The 20,971-nt window shown below is 40.0% G+C and overlaps 1 protein-coding gene across 5 annotated transcripts in view; it reads right to left on the bottom strand.

Moving 5' to 3' along the window:
• The window catches only part of LOC105490219 (WASP family member 3), a 132,947-nt gene that overhangs the window by 58,191 nt on the left and 53,785 nt on the right, over nt 1–20,971 (bottom strand). For 2 of the 5 annotated variants that reach the window (XM_011755633.3, XM_011755625.3), the window contains exon 1: nt 16,400–16,496. The exons of 1 other annotated variant lie outside the window; for it this stretch is intronic. The gene's annotated coding sequence lies outside the window, so the exon portion shown is untranslated. Of the gene's footprint in view, nt 1–14,085; nt 14,174–16,399; nt 16,497–20,971 lie in introns of those variants that run through there. 2 more of the 5 variants (XM_011755629.3, XM_011755631.3) reach the window with 2 other exon arrangements.

Here is a 20,971-nt window from a genome sequence, read left to right on the forward strand (position 1 = left end):
AAAGGAAAATCTCCCCAGCAGGTGGAGCTGTGGGCAGGACACCAGTTTATGACGCTGGGTAGCTGGATCTGAAATGCATGCAGATGTGTGGGCAGTGGCCAACGGCCTGGTTGTATGGTCAAGGTACTGAAATGGAAAGAACTGGAAGATGAGGAAGAAGATCTGGATAAAGGCCATGTGGGTAGAAATTCGGGAGTAGGCACAGAGTGAAGATTCCTGTATCACTTGTTAACCCCCACTGGAACGTTTCTCACCAAAAGAGACACTGAACACAAAGCAGACAAAATCCGCCAGCCTGCATCACCGAGAGTCCACCCAGAATTATCAGCCTGATGGACCCCATACATCATCACATCTGACCAGGGGACGCACTTGACAGTGAAGGATGTCGAGCGTGGGCCCGTTGATGGGATTCAATGGTCACATCACATATCACACCACCCAATGGAGGCCCATCCCACTGAACACAGGGGCCAGCCTTTTCATGGCACACTGAAGCACGAGCTTGCCAGACACTGAAAGGATGGTCATACTCCACAACACAGTACACTTATAAATCAGAGGCCTCTAGATGGCAGTGGGATCCCGAGAAGGAGGACATATGGGCTTAGGCGCCTAGGGCTGGAGGCAAGAAAAGCACTACTTAATGATCACCACCAGCAGCCCAGGGGAACTTTGTGCTTCCCATTCTGCACCAATGGACACTGCAGGGCTGGGGGTCTGAAATGGGACACACACTTACTAGGAATAAGGCAAAGGTCCCACTGAACTGCAAGTTCTGGATGCCACCACGGTACTTTGGACTCACGTTACTATGGAACAGAAAATGGAAAGAGGAATCTCCATACTAGCAGAGGAAACTGACTCCAGCCAGCAGGAAGAGGTAAGACTGTGTTCATGCAAAGAAGGCAGAAGGAACCCAGGTGATCCATTCAGGATCCTTGCACTTGTAACCCTACCTGGCGCTTCCTCCTGGGAGGAGACTGGTAGCTTAATTACCTACCTTAATTCATAGTTGCTGTGCTAATTCTCTGCGTGCGTGTGCCCTCACACATGTGCAGCACCTGCTGACACTTCCTAGTGTGTCTAACCTCTTACTGCAAACTCTTTCTCATGGTGGGGGTAGGGGGTTGTTCTCTGCACCTTGTTTTAGAAAAGTTCCCTTGTAGAACAATTTTATGTTTTCTTTTGCTGTGCCCCTGGCCAAGACTGGGGTTCTAATTTCTCCCTAACACATTTGTTTGTTTTGTTTTCTTACTATTTGGAGCCCCAGGCACATGGCAAGCTATTTCTTAGGATTGGCGAGCACAGGTTTTCTACCCAACTTTTACGGGATTTGACAATCCTTTGAACATCCTAGCGTTTATTCTGAGGTCTCAGTTCTAGCTCATTGCATCAGGTTGGCCTGAAACACATTTCCATGTATGGGCAGCATTAAACTCTAGCCTCTAGCTCTATGCATCCTCCCTCTGACTCTCTCAGCTCCTAACACCTAGGGAAGATTGCTGATTCGTTCAAGCATGGCAATGTTTTAAAATACATATATATTTTAAATATAAATATATACATATATATACATACATACACACATACTTGGTTATACTCTATCCAACATTTGTATGTGTTTATAGCAAGTTGGGTAGCTAATTTTACTTCCTACTGTCATTTGCAAGGATTCTCTTAAGAATTCTTAGCCTTCGTTTTAATCATCCCTTCATTACTACAACACCTACCACATTTCACGTCCCCCCAGCCTACCCCAATGTATCCTCAAATGTATTCCGAATGAATAAACAGTAACACATATAAACTTTGACCAGGTATAGGTGAAAAACCAAAAAGAAGAACCAGATAGATATTGAAGATATTAGTTACAAGAAATGGGGTAGACAATGTTGCACGCAGAGCAATGACTGTACACTCCACTCTTGATTTATATATTACCCTCTCAAAATAACTCCATGAGTGGTGTGCAGGAATGCTATTATAACTTCCCTGCCGCCTTGCAGGTTGTTGAGAGGCTCACATGAAAATTAAAAAAAACAAAAGTACAGTGTAAGATGTTGATAGTAATACAATTTTAATTAATTTTGTATCATTACCAAAATAAGATACTAACATTTGCCCTCTGATTTTATTTCTCATGCAATTAATCTAAACCTAAATTTCTCCTCTAATTTTACATGTAGTGCAATTAAATGCCTGAATACTGGCATTGAACTTCTCCAATTGGTACTCTTCCAATTAAAGCCAAATTATTAAAGAATTTCAAAATCATATCAATGTGCTTTCTACTTTCTACTTTCTTGGTTATACTCTATCCAACATCTGTATGTGTTTATAGCAAACTGGGTAGCTAATTTTACTTCCTACTGTCCTCAGAGAGGAGCTGTTGAAGATGTCAGCAATAATTGTATATTTGTCAACTTCTCCCCTGAGTTCTATCAGTTTTTGTTTCTGTATTTTAAAGATGTGCTGTTGACAGTAGCCACATATTTAAGATTATTAAGTCTTCTTGGGGAAATGATCCCAATATCATTATGTGATGTCCCATTTACCCCTAATAATAATCCTTGTTCCGAAGTCTACTTTTATGTAACGGTCATTCCTTACTTTGATTTGTGTTTACAAGTTTTTCCTTCTAATTTTAACCTTTCAGGTCTATGTATTTAAAGAGAATTTATTTTGGACAGCATATGGTTGTCTTGCTTTTTTATCCAATTTTACAATCTGACTTTTAACTAGGGTGTTTAGATCATTTACATTCAATGTAATTGTTGATGTGGCTGAATTTAAACCTTCCATCTGACAAAGATTCTTTGCTTGGCCAAACTTTAGTCAGGCTTCTGAACCTTCTGCTCGGCCCATCTGTGCACCGTCTTTGTAAAATTCAGTTTCTAGCAAAGACCCCTGCTAAATGTGTTTAACAAGAATTCCTTGCCATCCTCAAAATTTTGTCTATCCTCAATATCTCATCAGGTTCCTAACTGTCCACCACCCCCTAGATGACATCAGATCACCCTGGCTATCTTCAGCAAGAATCCTCTTAGGCGTCAGCCAGAATTCTCCTAACCCCTGAGGTCCTCCTCTTAGTACTTTTCCATCCACTGACCCTCTCACTGATTCTTGGCCGTAAGTCCCCACTTGCCCACGCTGTATTCAGAGTTGAACCCAGTCTCTCCCCACTACTGCAAGATGCTGTTACAGTGGCTCCTCCACCTTCTGCAATGGTCCTGAATAAAAGTCTTTACCATGCTTTAACAAGTCTTATTAAACAATTTTTTCTTTAACACATTCTGTTAGTGGTTTTCTATTTGTCCCATCGGTTCTTTGGTCCAAAAGCTCTTTTTCTGCTTTCTTTCAGTTATTTGTTATGATGTCATTTCATCTCCATAACTGGTTTTTATTCTTTTTACATTTTTCATAGTAGTTGCTCTAGAGCTTACTATATATATATATACATCTTTAGCTTATCACATCTACCTTCGAATAATAGTAAAGAACTTCATGCATAGTGTGAGAACACTGTAACTTTAGAATAATGTGATGGTTCATTTTATGTGTCAACCCGACTGGGCTAGGAGATGCCCAGAGCTGCTGAAACATTATCTCTGAGTGAGTCTGTGAGAGGGTGCTTCTGAAAGACATCAGCACTAGAACCAGTGGACTGAGTAAATAAAGATCTACCCTCACCAATATGGGTGGGCATCATCCAATCCATTGAGAACCTGAACACAACAAAAAAGTGGAGGAAGGATGAATCTTCTCTCTCTCTCTTCTTAAGTTGGGACATCCATCTTCTCCTGCCCTCAAACATTAGAGCTCCTGGTTCTCAGGCTTTCAGACTCCAAGGCTTACACCTGCACCACCTTCCCAATCCCAGGTCCTCGGGTCTTTGGCAATGGACTGGGAGTTACACCATGAGCGAGGCACAATGAGTTACACCACTGGCTTGCCTGCGTCCCCAGTGTCTGCGTCCGTAATTGTGTGAGCCAAATTCCATAATAAATCTCCTCATAGATCTACATATCCTGTATGTTCTATTTCTCTGGAGATCCCCTAATATAAACAGTATATTTCCATTTTCTTCTTCCATGCTTTGTCCAATGTTGTCATATATTTTACCTCTTATAAACCCAATATTACTATTGTTTTCGCTCTGGACAATTATCATTTAATGTAATTAAAAATAAGAAAAAATATAACATATTTATTCTCTTTTACCATTTCAGGGTTTCTTCATTTCTTTGTTTAGATCCCAACTGCCATCTGATGCCCCTTCTGCCTAAGAACTTCCCTTCATTTCTTACAGTGCACATCTGTGGCAATAAATTCCCTCAGCTTTTGTTTGTCCGAAACATTATTTATTTGGCCTTTAATTTAAAAAGCTATTTTTGCTGGGTATAGAATTATGAATCCACAGGGTTTGAGCTTTCTTTTTGATATTTTAAAAATGTTATTTCACTGTCTTAATGACTTCCATAGTCTCTGACAAGAAGTCTGCTGTTATTCTTATACTCTTGTTCCTCTGTTTGTAATGTTTCATTTTCTTTAAACTATGGCTGCCTGTAAGACTTTCCCCTTTACCTTGGGTATTTCAGCAACTTGAGTCCAGTGTTTCTAGAACTTGGAGGGTTCTTAAAATAAAAAAATCCTGCTTGGGGTTCTCTGAGATTCTTGGATCTGTTTGTCTTATTAGTTGTTTCCTGTCTTTCATTAATTTTGGATAATTCTCAGCAACTGTGCCTTCTAGTATTTTTTTCTGGACAGTATCTTCTCTTTTCCTTCTGGGTTTCCAATTACATGTGTGTTAGACTACTGATACTGTTCCATAGTTCTTTGATGTTCAGTTTTGTCATCCCTCCCCTTCCCCACCCTACTTTCCTCTTTCCTTGTCTCTTCTTTTGTTTCATTGTTCCTTTCTATAGTCTGTTGATTTAGCTCTCATTATTTTCTCAGCTACATCCAGTTTGCTAATAAATCCAATTTGTTTTTACATTTCCAACAGTTTCCACTTAACTCTTAAAAACTTGTTTCCTTATTTCTGTTCATATTTTCCATAAGTCCATGTGTGTGGTCCACTTTTCTCAATACATTTTTCAATATATTAATCACAGTTATTTTTAAGTTCCCATATCTAAGTTATCTGAGTCTGTTTCCATTGACTGCTGATTGCTTTATCTCTTGATTTACAACAGGTCACTCTTTCTTGCCTTTTTTGTCTCATAATTTTGTGCTGAATGCTGGATATCATTTGCAAAGCAGTAGAGACTAAGTAAACCGTATTTCTTGTCCAGAAATGAATTTGCATGTTCTTCTAGCAAGCCATTACTAAGGCAGATTGAGTCAACCTAGTTAGGGTTTGAGGGAGATGGCTGCTATTGTCATCTGATACACCAAGCATCAAAATCCCCTAGCCATGGGCTGCTGTCTTGTGCCTAGTGTGCTAGATTTTTTTCAGCGTTCCTGGCCTACCCTGTAGTTCCTTGACATTTATATCACAAAAGTGACACAAATTCCTCTTTACATTCTTGCTCTCTGGAGATGACTGCTATTGCTATGTTACTAGGTGCTAGGCTCCTTGCTCTCCCTGGCCCAGCCTAAATTTTAGGAATGATCCATATACCTGGACCTCAGAGTGGGGCCTTCTCAGGATCTGTGCCTCTCTTCTCCAAGGCAACTAAACTCTGCCTGACATTTGTCCCTGTCTTGGGCATGAAAGAGTTCCTATCCCTGATGCAGCAGAAACAGAACTTTGCTTTGCATCAGTGAAAGATCATGAGCCTAAGAGGCTGTCCTGCTTTTGCTATTACCCTTTGTCCCAGAAGCAGAGGATCTTGCTGATCACAGGGCAGGAAAGAGGGCTTCCTAGACCTCTGCCAGAAGTAGATCTTCGCTGAGTCCTACGGGCTAGAGGTTTTGTTGCCCTCCTGGGAACTCTGTCATAGGAGAGAAGGCTGTGGGGAAGCAGGTGTCACATCATGCTTGTCTCCCAGTGGCAGCTGAGATTACCTCCCGCAGGACAGCACAATCAGAAGAGGTTCTGTCTAGTCTCCAGGCTTGCTCGTAAGCTGTCTTAAGAGTACCCAGTGGAGGGCTACCGAAAACAGCTTATGAATAAGTGTAACCTTCCCCTTATATCTGGGGTGCCTGGTTATTCTAAACTGATGCATGATCCCATATTCAACCTTCAGAATGCATTACAATTTTTGCTGAATTCTTCTTATGCACTTCTATGGTGGTTCCCTGTTCACCCTGTGCTCCGCTAAATGTGAAACAGTTCAAGTGTCCTGTCTCCTCTCACACGGGCTTGTCACTCTTTGCGATTTAAGAAAAGTTATTGCTTTGTAGATCATCTGGCCTTTTTTCTTTCTTAAAATAGAAGCAATGTTCTCTTATATCCTAATTGGAAAAGAAACTCCACCTCCACAGTAAGAACAAGGATAATGTATCAGCTTCTTCTTTTGTTAAGACATTGAGCTGGTAACTATTTTCACAAAAAAAGAAAGGAATAGTAAACAGAATTTTTTTTTTTTTTTTTTGAGACGGAGTCTCGCTTTGTCTCCTAGGCTGCAGTGCAGTGGTGCGATCTTGGCTCACTGCAACCTCTGTCTTCCGGGTTCAAGTGATTCTTCTGCCTCAGCTTCCCGAGTAGCTGGGATTAGAGGCACCCACCACCACATCTGCCTAAGTAAACTGATATTCTTGATGAGTGAACATATGAGTACACGCTTAAGAATTTCGGTGTGCAGACCCCAAAGTGAGCAGACTATTTTAGAAAACCCCCCCCCCCCGCCACTATATTAACATGGATAACAGCTTTCATGCATAGAATATACTGTAATGGGGCATATAAATTCAACTGAAACCCACAACTGTGATCATTCCCCACTGCAGTAAGGGTTCATGGGATGTAGAGTAACATGTTAACTGCATTAAGTCTTTATTACATATTTTAAAACTATATTACTGGTAGTTAGAGGTAGTTGACTATACAAAATTAACTGAATAGATTTTGTGGATTTCTTTTCCACTATGCAGCCATTAAAGACTGACCTTTGAGCTTTCAGAACAACCACAGTTTGCAGAACCTGACAGTGTTTAATGATTCTCTCTTCTAGTCCTTATGTGCTGGTAACCTTTGCTCTGACTGCCGCATGCCAGGTAATTAGAGCACAGTGCATGATAGCACCAAAACACGTGGCACAGACTATATTATACACACAAAACTAAATGTGTGTATACTGCAGATGTTTGGCTTTTTAACCATGTTTCACTTGTATGTATGAGTTTTGCCCTCAGAACGAAAGTGACCCAAGCAAAAGTAGCCAGGGCCCATAGAGTAGAGTGACACAATGCTGGCCCAAGCCCTGCCTCTGACCTTTCCCCTCAGTGTGCCCTTTTCATTCTGAAGGACAAGGGCTATGTCTGCCTGCCTCCACTTTACAGCACTCTGCTTGGAGTCAAGTGCCTACTGACAACTCCCAAAAGACACTCACTAACGTAACATTCCCACCGCCAAAGGAAGGGCCTCGGCTTCCTAAACTCCTCACTTGGCACACTGCCTTCTGGAGCCACACTGCTTCTTTTTAAAGCTTTATTAGAAGTTGTGATTTGGAGGGAGGGAAGGAAGAAAGACCACATAAAATTCAATCAACCGCATTTCACTGGGACAAATGTTCACACTTCCTTTGCTCTTTGAAACGTGGTCTGTATGTTTCCACAGGATGGGAGACAGAGGTACAGTGAAGCAGCAGTGGACCAGGACTTGGGGAACCGGGGTTCTAGTCCAAGTTCTGCCACTAACACTACACGACTCTGTGCAAGTTTCTTCATCAGGGTGGGCCTCAGTTTCTTCTCCTGCAGAACAGATTTGCTCTCCTGGGTTCCCTCCAGCTCTGGTATGCTTTCCCTTTCAGTGACACATTCAGATGGCTTTCAGAAACTACCATATCGGACTCACCTACTCTCCAAACATGTAGTGTGTTTTCATGATGCTTTAGCTAGTGGAAATGCAAAAACTGAACAAACAAAAATAAAACAAACTCCCTTCCTCAAGATGCTAACGGTTTAGTGGCAGAGACAGGCGTACAAATAAAGTTACAACACAGTGTGACAAGCACTACATTAAAGGTCTGTCTCATTCCTGGAAATTAAAACACAACTAGAAAGACTCCATTCCCAGTGGGGAATAGGGAGATGACATGGCATCACAGACCCTCCAGCATCCTGCTCGGCATAGGGAAGCTATTCAACAGGTCTGAGGATGGAAGAGTGATGCTCTCACACGAGGCTTAGAAGCAGCATTCCACCATTTTAAAACATCACTGGCTTCTGCTATACAGCCTCAACAACTAAATAATAAGTCTCCCAGAAAAAGGCAACTTTGTGTCTATGGAATAATGTAATGAAACACCTTTGTCAAGTACCTATTTTTAGAGGACATTCTGGGACACAGTTTGTCTTTCAAGGGCCACAAAATGGCACCTAAAGATCCTCCAGGTGGAAGCTAATATGGTTCTAACTGAAAAGGGAAGGATTCGAAGTCTAGGTCGAGATCTCTCTCCACTGGGGTCTTCACCATTAGCTCCTGTCTTGCAGTTTCTCTGTTGTGGGAAGAAACCTCGAAGTGAGTAAAAGTGAACAACAACGTATCACCGGTGGGGATACAGAAGTGGTGTGAGAGCCTGTGAAGATCAAGACTTTGGTCTCCCCTGTTCTTCTCTTCTAGCCATGGACAGGGTAAAGGGGGCTCTGAAAAAAGCTGCTGTTCTACAACTTACTGCCTTCTACTTATCTATACTTCAATTAATTGTTACGCTCTGTGTTATGTTCATTTCAGTTCAGACTTTTTAAAGTTAAATAAATTACTAAATTCCTATTAGACATAAAATATTTTAAAAATATACCCATATTTTATTTCTAAGTCCCTTTAGGCCATGGTGTCCATTTAACTAGATACTCAAGAACATGTGGGACTGAAGAATACATTTAATATTTGAACCTACATCTGTTTTATAGTCCTTTATTATGCATAAAAACGTATTCTCACGCACATTACTAACCCAGGAACCTCCGAGATGCTTTGACCAGGAGCTATTTTCCTTCCCTGTTTTGACCAGCCAGATAAAATCAGCTACTTAATAAAAAACTTTTTAAGATAAATGGAACCTTGGAGTTCTAGCATAACTTTATTTTACAATCAAAGATCAAGACAAAGAGACCCAAAATCTCCTGCATCCTGGAGTAGACACTAGAATCTCGGTCTCTGACTTCCATCGGTGCTCCGCCCACCACACCCTCCTTGTAAACACTTCCTGCAGGTCCCATTTACAAATACGCCAATAAGCCAAGGCTACTTCATTTCTGTGTCTTACTAGGATAAAAAGGCAGCCAAGGAGGGGAAAGTTGTCTGCTTTGGTATCCAAGGAATCTTTGACTTCTAATACTACGCTTCTATTCATTCTTTTTCCCTCTATCCCAGCAGGTCCTTCCCCATTCTTAACCCTCTAAGCACCTGATTATTTGTCATGCACAGTCAGCTCTGACCAAAAAGGAAGGAAGTGGTTTACATTTCCAAGGTTCCTTTTATATCGGATTTTATTATCTTATTAAACAGATGGTTTTGTCTGGTCCTTCAACTCCTGACACTACCTTGTTGCTGACTGCATGCATAAACTTCAGACCCCCTATCTTACTCTGTTTTGTATTTTTGATATACATGACTTTTTAATAACATGACTGACCTTTGGTTAACCACTGAATTGACCCAGATATTTGTATCCATCCCACTTCCCTGGCCAAGGATGCGATCCGTCCACATCTCTGCAGACCATGATTCAGTACGACATCTGGTAAGTCAAATTCCATCTGATGTCTGACAGGAAGCTGTGTGCATAAGACTAGAATATATACCCAGCCTCCAAGGAGACTTACAGAAATGCTGCTGCGGGTAAACTAAGGAAAACAGCAGTTTAAGGTGATATCTCAGACAAGGAAGAACAACAATCTCCATTTCCTTGATTTGGGATTAAATGTAATCTACTTTCCATTTAAGGCTGCAGCATATGCTAAGCATATTTCTCCATTAAAATCAGACAAGCAGGTTGTGTATGGCATGTGTATATGTGCATAACCTTAGCTCATTTATAGGAAATCCTTTCAAAAGTTATATAATTTGAAACGGAAGATTAAAGAAATAGAATCCAATAAACAGAGCACCTAGACTAGGCCTCTCCTTTGTTTCAAATCCACAGAAATGATGAAAAAGATGTACATTCAAAATATGTGCAACAATACTACAGGATTACAAATGATAGATAACCTCCAAAGTTGAAAGGCAACAGAATGAGATTAAAGGAAGAAACCACAAGTCAAAAATATGACAGGAAGGACTGTGGCCATGAGATGTGTGGTTGGAGAACCATAATGAAAAGATCTAGGTAATTTACATCAGAGAAATATAAATGGCAGCCAATCATCAAACTATCCTTTGAAAGAACTGTATCTAATAAAACCAGGAATATGTATACTATTGACCCTAGCATTTCCATCCTTATTCTGAGAAACATTCTCACTTGTGCACAAGAATTCATGTACAAGAATGTTCACAGCAGCAGTATGACATAGAGATAAATTGGAAATGACTACCAATAGGAGAAAGGCAGCTGTTAAAAGAAACAAAATAAATATATATATGGAGTGACCTCCAAAACATAGCAATGAATGAAAAATACAAAGTTCAGAATTACAGCATGCCATTTAGTAAAAAGTACTATGCAGTCCTACATATATATATGAGAGATGGGGTGGGGTGGGGGGTGGGAGATAGAAGGAGAGGGAGAAGGAAGAAGGAGAGGAGAGAGAGAGAGAGAAGGGAAGAAAAAGAGGAGAGAAATAGACAAAGAGAGTGTGAGAGAGAGAGAAAGAGAGAGAGACAGAGAAGGAAACATCTCTAATTCATAATAATGGATTACCTCTAAGTGGGGAGGAACAGAGCTGAGACTCAAAAGGTACTTAAACTGCAAATGTGTTGCAAGTTTTAAAAAGACATATATATTCAGGTGTTATGTGCATAATCAATATTTTGATTTTGTACAAACAATTAGAAGGTACTGGATATATCAATAACAAACCATCACAGGAAAAAATTGTAATAAAGTCAGCAATGGACAAGAAAGGATTAATTCTTTTAACAAAAGGAAGGCATTAATAGTGATTATGGCCTTCCAAATAATCACAGTAAGTGTGAATGGGCGAACTCACTATTATTGGCTAAGACTTTGCATTAGTCTGTTTTCACACTGCTATAAAGATACTACCGAGACTGGGTAATTTAGAAAGGAAAGGGGTTTAATTGACTCAGTTTCACATGACTGGGGAGGCCTCAGGAACTTATAAACATGGCGGAAGGCAAAGGGGAAGCAAGGCACCTTCTTCACAAGGCAGCAGGAGGGAGAATGAATGCAGGAGGAACTACTAAACACTTAAAAAAGCATCAGATGTCTTCAGAACTCACTGTCACAAGAACATCATGGGGGAGACTGCCCCCATGATTCAATCACCTCCACCTGGTCTCTCCCTTGACATGTGGGGATTATGGGGATTATGACTCAAGCTGAGATTCTGGGTGGGGACACAGCCAAACCACTTACAGAATGTGCCAAGCACTGTTAAGAATTTTACATATATTATTTCATTTAATTCTTGTAACATGAGATAGAAACCATTAATATTTCCATTGTATAGGGAAGAAACAGGATAATAGTTAAGTAAACCGGAGAGACACCACACAGCCAGTTTATGCAGAGCCTAAATTCAACCCCAGGCAGCCTGGACTCAGTCCATGTCCTTTACCACTCACCAAACAGCTGCCACTGAACAAAGCAACACACAAACTGAGTTGTTTGGGTTTTGTAAGATAAATATTCAAGAATACATCTAAAATGAAATAACTAGGAGTGATAAAAATGAAGAGATTAAAAGTATACACCAGGAAAATGCTAACAACTGAAGGGAGTCAGGGTCTAAGACACAAGAGAAACTCAAGGTGAAGGCAACAAAAACAGATGGAGGTGAAGACACATACCATATTCAATTGGTTAAAAAAACCATTAAAAATGACAATTATGAACTTTTATTATCCTTTTGTAGAAGACCCAACATACTTTTCTCAGAAACCAACAAAGACCAAGATTTGAATAATACAATTAACAAGTATTTTTTTTTTTTTTTTGTATTTTTTAGTAGAGACGGGGTTTCACCGTGTTAGCCAGGATGGTCTCGATCTCCTGACCTCGTGATCCGCCCGTCTCGGCCTCCCGAAGTGCTGGGACTACAGGCTTGAGCCACCGTGCCCGGCCAACAAGTTTTAATTGATAGTTTTTTTTAAATGTTATACATAAATGTGAGAACGCATTTTTTTTTTTTAAAAAAAAAAGGAAAAGTTGTAAGAAAAAACTATGAATTAGGTCACACAAAAAAGTTAACTGCAATCACACAGAAAATTACAATCACACAGTAAGCACAATACAATTCAATTAGAAATGAACATGTAAAAATCAAGGGATATTGGTAAATTGTCTCCAGCATTTTCATCATTGAATCAATCTGGCCCTGTTCTGGCTTCTGACCTTGGAGTACACCAGGTGAGTCCTTTGACTGCACCCCAGGGACGCCAAGTCAATACTGATGACAATTGGAATGGCAGATCTCCAGCCTCCAGAAATAAAGAGCTGACCATCCCAGCCATGCAAACATATTCACTAATTAGGGGTCTTCTGTCCTGAAGGGAGGGGAAACCACCTCACAGGTATTGACTCATGTACAGCCCCGAAAACAGAGAATACAAACTGAGTGCCCGGCCAGAACACGGAAGAAAAGGAAGAGGATGACAAAGAGTAACTACTTTTGTGGGGGTTGGGGAAAGTGCAAAAAATACAAACAAAAAATCATCCCATATGGCTCCCAAAAATTTCATTCTGGGGTAAAAAGGAAAAAACTGCTATTAAAATGAATAAAAGTACAAATCATATATCTAATAAAGATCTGATACAGAATATATAAGGAACTCTTGAAACTCCATAATAAAGTATCCAATTTCTTAAAATGGGCACAAGATTTGAACAGACACTTCACTAAAGAAGTTATGCAGATGGCAAGCAAGCACATGAAAAATGCTCAACAGCATTAGTCATTAAGGAGAGGCAAATTAAAACCGCAGGAGATGTGACTGCACACTGATGAGAATGGCTAAACTTAAAAGACTGCCACACAGAGTGCTGATGAGAACATGGATAAACTGGAACTATCAGCCACTGCTCAAGAGAAATAAAATCATCTTTGGAAAATGGTTTGCAAGTTTCTTAAAAAGTTAAACATACACTTATCACATGATCCAGTCATTCTACTCCTAGGTATTTAACCAAAAGAAATAAAAGCATATGCCCATATAAAGACTTGTATACGAATGTTCATGCAGCTTTATTTGTAACAGCCAAAAACTAGAAACAACCCAAGTGTCCATTAGCAGGTGAATGGATAAACAAACTGCATTGCATCCCTATAGTGAGGTACTATTCAATGATAACATGGAATGAACTACTGATACATGCAACAACAGAGATGAATCTCTATTTATGCTGAATGAAAGCCAGACAAAAAGACTACATACTGTATTATTCCATTTACATAACATTCTAGGAAACATAAACTAATTTATAGGGACAGAAAGCAGACCAGCGGTTATGTGAGGGTAGGAGAGAAACAAAAGGGAAAGATGACCAAGGGCCACGAGGAAACAACGATCACCAGTTCAACTACATTGATGGTTTCACGGGTGTAGACATATTTCAAATTACACATTTTAAATAAGCATAGTTTACTGTATGTCAACCATTCCTCAATAAAGCAGTTTCAAAATGAATCTGTGGGCCAGGCAAGGTGGCTCACACCTGTAATTCCAGCACTTTGGGAGGCAGAGGCAGGTGAATCACGAGGTCAGGAGATCGAGACCATCCTGGCTAACATGGTGAAACCCTGTCTCTATTAAAAATACAAAAATTAGCTGGGCATGGTGGCACATACCTGTAATCCCAGCTGGGAGGCCGAGGCAGGAGAATCGCTTGAACCAGGGAGTCAGAGGTTGCAATGAGCCGAGATCATGGCACTGCACACCAACCTGGCAACACAGGGAGACTCTGTCTCAAAAAACGAACAAAAAAAAAGAAAAAAAACCGAATCTGTGGAGACAGATCATCTGAGTATGAAAAAGTAGGAGATCACCGAATGTTTATTTAATATGTGCATTCTAACATGAAGGTCAAGTAAAAATAAGTCGACTGTTAGCCACCACACAGGACTAAATATCAAGATAAAAGAAATGAGAGAGGAAAGACACATTTAGCAACCAGACGGGCATAGCTCCAAAACAGTACTTAATAACAGGCCACCTCTGATGGGCATAATACAAACTAAGAAAAATACTCCTCCTAGAGAATTGCCTCATCGAAGAGAATCTGCTTCACCAAGCTAATCCGAGTGTGCCACCTTCAACAGTCTGAACACAGATAGCGCTTCTTCAAAAGGCCTGGAAATGCAGCGCGGCAGTCAAACAAGCAGATGGCGTGGCAAGCAGAAGCCCCACGTTCTTCAAGAGCTGAGGCCTCCGTAAGCCTCCAGTCCTTATCTTAAATATGAAAGCAGTAATATCTTCCTGGTTATCTCAAAAGGCTGTGGTGAGATGACACACCTGGAAGCCCCCAAAAAACTATACAGCGGAACACAAATACTAAAATAAATGCTTGCCTGACAAGAAAATTTAACTATCTCCCCTCTTCACATTAATTGGATAGGAAGCAAAAGAAACCATTTATTAGAACTACAATCAGCCTGTAACCCATCATGACACACAGGAAAAGCCCAAAAGCTATTTAACTTTTGTTTTCTAATGGAAGCATTTAACACTATAAATTTCCCCTTAAAGTAGTGTTTTAGGTGCATCACATACATTCTGATACATTATGCTTTCATTTTCATTCCATTCAAAGTATTTTGCCTTGTAAGCTCCTCTTTAACCATGGGTTTTCAGGATGTGATCATTAATTTCAAAATATTTTAGAATTTCTTGGGTATCTGATACTGATTTCTAGCTTAATTAAACGTGGTCAGAGAACACAGATATATTCCTGAAAAATTACCCATAAAGTGAAAGTATGGAAATCAAGTTCAATTTTTCTATGGTAAATTAATACGTAATGATATGCCCAAGGTCAAGGCAAGCTAGGATTAGAGATCAATCTTCCAGCTTCTAATTCTGGTATAACAGCCCTTCTTCCACCTCTCAATACCATCTTAAAGCCAAAAGACATGTTATTCTCTCCCTATCCTTTCAAAAGAAAGAGAAGGAAAATTCCATATACATCCTCTCATTTGATTTTTATAATTCCATAGATAAGGCAAGATAGATGATAGTATTCTGCACATGAGGAAAGTGAAGCTCAAAGAAATAACTTGCCCTAGTAGTCTGCTATGTCTCATTACTCCTCAATTACCCCTTAAAATTAGAGCAAGACAGCTCACTGAAATCCATAAATAATTCAAAAACCTCATTTTAGCCACTATCACGATCACCACCACCTCAGTTCAGAATAAATTATAGTAAAACTGACTAGGTTTGCTTTTGGGTTTTTGGGTTTTCTTGAGACGGAGTCTTGCTCAGTCGCCCAGGCTGGAGTGCAGTGGCACAATCTCGGCTCACTGCAAGCTCCGCCTTCTGGGTTCACACCATTCTCCTGCCTCAGCCTCCCCAGTAGCTGGGACTACAGGCACGTGCCACCACGCCCGGCTAATTTTTTTGTATTTTTAGTAGAGACGGGGTTTCACTGTGTTAGCCAGGATTTTCACAATCTCCTGACCTCATGATCTACCCGCCTCAGCCTCCCAAAATGCTGGAATTACAGGCATGAGCCACCGGCCATCTGACTAGGTTTAACTTTCTAAATCTTGACTTCTCATACCCATTCATTATTAGCAAGATTCGGATAACAAAGAACTGGTTAAATTCCAGGAAAGAAAAAGTAAATGGGCAAAAATGGAGGAAAATTGAGATCTCAGCTTAATAAGTCATAAACTACATAACCATGTTTTTCACACAAGAAAATTAGTATGGAAATGAATATATCAAGTTTTTTTTCTCTTTCAATGTCCTAAACTATTGATTAGGATCTAAAACTCTAAAATATTACCTGTGGTTAATATTTATATATTAAAGCATATTAATATTAAATATTTAATACTCAAAAATATTAAAATATTTTATGCTATTTCTATTTCTAATTAAATTTCTACACTATGTTACAGGAATTAAATGGCTTTAAGGGTAAAAGTCACACACTCTTACCATATAATCGTTGACGATGGGTTGCAGAAATTCCCCTCAAGTAGCATCACCACTTTGGCTCAGTTATCAGTAAGAGTAACAGCAATCAAAACTAAAACTATAAAGAAAAGAAAAAAAGAATTAATTACCAGTAGGCAAAATGCATTCAAGTCTTCAAGAAAGTCTTAAATTCAAATTTCACATTTCAACAATTTCAAGGGAGCTCTAATCCCTGAACCAGTTCTTTTTTAATTATTTTAAGTAAGAAGCTAATAAGGTGTGTGAAATCCTGTATAATTCCAACCCTCTATTCTGGAAAAACCTCTGAAATTAACTTCAAGGACTCACAGTAAATAATAGCCAAAGGGCAGAAAAACAAAAAGTCAAGTTTAAGTGTATTCAACTAAACTACTCAATTCATTTACTCAACAACACATATATTTTAGGTTTTGTTACTGCCTACAGACTGAATCAAATAATAGTAATCATTCACATAAGAACTGTACCTAATAAGAGCATTTGTATCAATTTCCCCTAACAATATTCACATTTAATAAAAGTCTTGGTGATCATTTTATAAATATTCTAATAGTAGGTACAAGGATAAAATAGTAACAGATTTAATAACTGCCAAATAGACCTTAGAAAGTGTTTCCAGGACACTGGACATTAACAGCAAGGCTACAGAGCAAACTGATCAATGTTGTATACCAATGTGCTAGAGCTATGAGGTAACCAGAAGCATGATATAGTTTCCCACTCAGAATTATGTTCCACTTGGGAAGAACACATACAAGACAATTTTAGTGAACAGGCATCCATTCACTCAGCAGGAGTGTACCAAGCATCCTGTAGAAGTCAGCCCCTCTTTCAACACTGAACACATAAAAATGAGTAAGAAAATGCCTGTTTGTGAAGGCACTCAGTCTTGTGAGGGTAACAAATAAATGCAGATAATTTTAATACAATAAGGTAGATGCAAGAAAGTAAGAGAACAGCGGCCCAGAAGTGGGGTGGGGTGCAGCTTCAGGAAAGTCAAACAAGGGTGGGAGGCGTTAAGCTTGGGAAAGGAGGTCCAGGCATGAGAAAGCAGAAACTGTGCCATTTCATTATGGAAGAAAAGCAACTTTGAGACTACTAAAAGGAATTATCTGGACCTGCATCAATTCTATATAGGCCAGTAGATTCTAAGAACTCACATAGTTAAGACCGCAACCATCCTTTTAACAGTACAAAAAAAAAAAAAAAAAAAACAGAATGATCATTCAACGATACTCTATTTTACACATCCTAGTTTACTTATTTAAAACTCAAACAGCACACGATTTTCTTCTCTTCCTTCGGAGCAGCTGTACAGCATGCTCTTGATGCTGAGTAAAAGAGAAAAGTGAGCTTTTTCTTAAGTACTTCGCGTAAGTGATCACCTTATTTCCAAATACAGAAAATTATCCCTGGGTTTAGATTATCCAGGCCTAATTTTACCTCTACTAGATCAGCTGATTCGACTTGATGATTTTGAGGGTAACCGGCACTATACATTTCACTTAAGAGATGGTTATATCCAGCTAACTGTGCCTAAGGATAAGGAAGATGTCCCACATCGTATGTATTTCCCGGACGACCGCTTCTGTTTAAGAATCACATGTTAACTCTTCCTTTTTGAAACACAATTATGAATTTTCCCATTTGTGTGAAAGGCTATGGACTTATCATTTTTGTTATTAGCTATTATTTGGTAAATGCTTTACTCAGGTCCAAGCATAGAGCTAACACCTCATATACATTTAACTTAGTCCTCACAGGCAATAGCTCCATTTAAAAATGAAGAAATTAGGATCAAAAAGTGAGCTGCTGAGGATCACACAGGTAGGCAAAAAAGGAGTCAGGATGAGTCTGACTAGAAAGTAACTGTTCTTGCCAGGCACGGTGTGGCTCACACCTGTAATCCCAGCACTTTGGAAGGCTGAAGTGGGTGGATCACGAGCCCAGGAGTTTGAGACCAGCTTGGGCAACATGGCGAAACCCTGTCTCTACCAAATAAATAAAGGAAGGAAGGAAGGAAGGAAGGAAGGAAGGAAGGAAGGAAGGAAGGAAGAAAGGAAGGAAGGAGTAAGTAAGTAATATCTACATTGGATTGTCTCCTTCTGGACACAGACACATGCATTTTTCCTTGCTGCTGAGCTGCTAACATTTCTAACATAAGTCTTGAAGAATTCACTAGACTCTGTTAATACGTAGCCTCATTTGACAGTGGAGAGCATATCAGTAACTCCTTTGAAGTCACAGATTAAGGCTGCTAACTGGAAACACAGCACCTCTACGAAGAGGTACAATACTGGCCAGAACAGGGAAGCATGCTTCTATACAACACCATCGCTCCAATTCTGTTTCCGTCCATGGCTACACTCTGAATGGTGCTGACAGTGCTCTCCTGTGGCTGCTGTCCAGAAGCAGAATTGCCCTGTAACTTCCTACCTCTGGCCCTGCATCCGTTACGCTCCCCCTGACACAAATGCCCTCCTGTCGTCTAGTTTCCAGGTATCCAAAGGTCTCTTGCCTTCAAACTGCAACCTACTATGGCCTCCATCCATCCATGCCTTTACCTGCTCAATAAACACATATATATGTAGTTATGTGTCAGTCACTATGCCTGCCCCTCCCCCTGGAAAAACCAAAGCCCAATCCTGGACTCCCAAGAACCTCTCAGTCCACCAGAAGAAAAGTCTGTAAACAAGCAGGTAGCAATCCATGGGGCCAGCGCACTGACAGGTGTATGTGGGGGATGCACAGAGCACAAGGGAGAAGGTGGCTACAGCTGGAGGGGCAGCGGCAGGGACAGCTTCACAAGGCTGGTCACTGAATTTAAGCCGTAATTCAGAAGACAGGTGATGAAGACCTAAACTAAGACAAGGGAGGATTCTTTAAGTGGAACACATCTGACAGACATAGGTCTCGGGAGATTAAGTGGATGGGGATGCTGACTCCTCTGGAGTCAAGGAGTACTCTGAGGTAGCGCTGTCCAAATGAATGTTCTGCAGCGATGGAAATGTTCTATACAGTGACCGTGTCCCACAGGGCAGCCTCCAGCCACATGGAGTGCTGGATCCAGCTTGAAATGTGCCAATGTGAGTAAGGAACTCAGTATTTTACTTCATTTTAACGAATGTTCATTTAAATAGTAACATGTGGCTAGTGGCTACTATGTTGGACAGTACTCTTCTAAGATTTTTGGCTTGAGATAGTTGTACTGAAGGTGTTACTACCAACATCTGGGAAAAGAAATACTGCAAAGAAAAGCATATAGACACTCAAATATTTGAATAAATAAGCAAATCACTGACTAGAGGAACAAACTGGGTAATCTTTAAGGACCTCTTGCCGCTAAAATCCCATCACAGATGTACTTATCCTTGTTCGCTCAGGTTCCAAATAATGACCTCAATATGGTAGCAACAAAATATAATCCTGCTGTCTCTAGGCTTAAGTATTAAAATACTACTACTAAATAAAAATTCTTTATACCATTCAGGGAAAAAAGAAAAGAAAAATGACATCATGAAACCACTGGAAGTCACAATTTAGAGAATAATCACAGACCAAAGTCAAGCCAGGAAAAATAACTGCCTAGTAAAAAAAAAAAAAAAAGTCTTTTTCCAAAAAGAAGAGGGGAAGGGGAGGAGGGGACCACACAGCATTATGACAGCCAACACGAGCGCAGGTAATTTCAAATACATTTAGACCATTCACCTCGTCAGCAGCTCACTTCACATTCAGGTTACATTTCTCTGTAGTCTGATGAGAGAAATGACAGAGTTTATCTAATGAAATACCTACTTTTGTACTACAGGGCATTTTACAAGGTCAATGATAATAAAATTTTCCCTAGTAATACGCCCTTTAATCTTACTTATCCACAACATCCAAAATCAATATGAAATAAAGAATTCTGCTACTTGAAAACACTTAACCTGAGAACAGGTTGGATCTAAATGACCCACTGTTAATCTACCAATATTATCCTAATCTGATTGTATTTGGATTTACTATTTTAGTCCCTGACATCTCTCATACGCCTCCAAATTCTAGTTTCCCAGAAATGAGAAGCTAGCTCGAGATATAGCTCTATTTCACCACTTCTGTTTCCAGCCTTACCTCCTAAACCAGCCTGAAATTCTGCTCTTTTCACCTCTATCGACGAGATCACATCACCAATGTTTTTAACTATTCACATATAACATTCTATTTACGAGATTGCAAGACACTATAGAAATGTAACCACTTCTAGCTTCAGAGAAATATATCTCATAAGAATGTCAAGTACGAATTTTTTAGCAAAAAGCCTACGTCTAGCATAACAAGACAGCAATCTTTGTGTTTCTCCTCTTTCTTGCTCTCTGGTTGACTATCTGAGCTTTGATACCCCACTGCTACAACAGTTCCACACCTTTAGAAGTCAGAGCCAGCATGAACATATTTTAGCTGGCCCCACCATACAATTCAACACATAACTGACCTGTTACAGAAAGTGAGGCAAAAACAAGGTCAAGTAGTAAGGTCTTTGCCCCCAAAAAGTTGATCTGGTGGGGAAGAGTA

Source organism: Macaca nemestrina, chromosome 16, assembly GCF_043159975.1.
Source record: "Macaca nemestrina isolate mMacNem1 chromosome 16, mMacNem.hap1, whole genome shotgun sequence".
NCBI classification, from domain to species: Eukaryota; Metazoa; Chordata; class Mammalia; order Primates; family Cercopithecidae; genus Macaca; species Macaca nemestrina.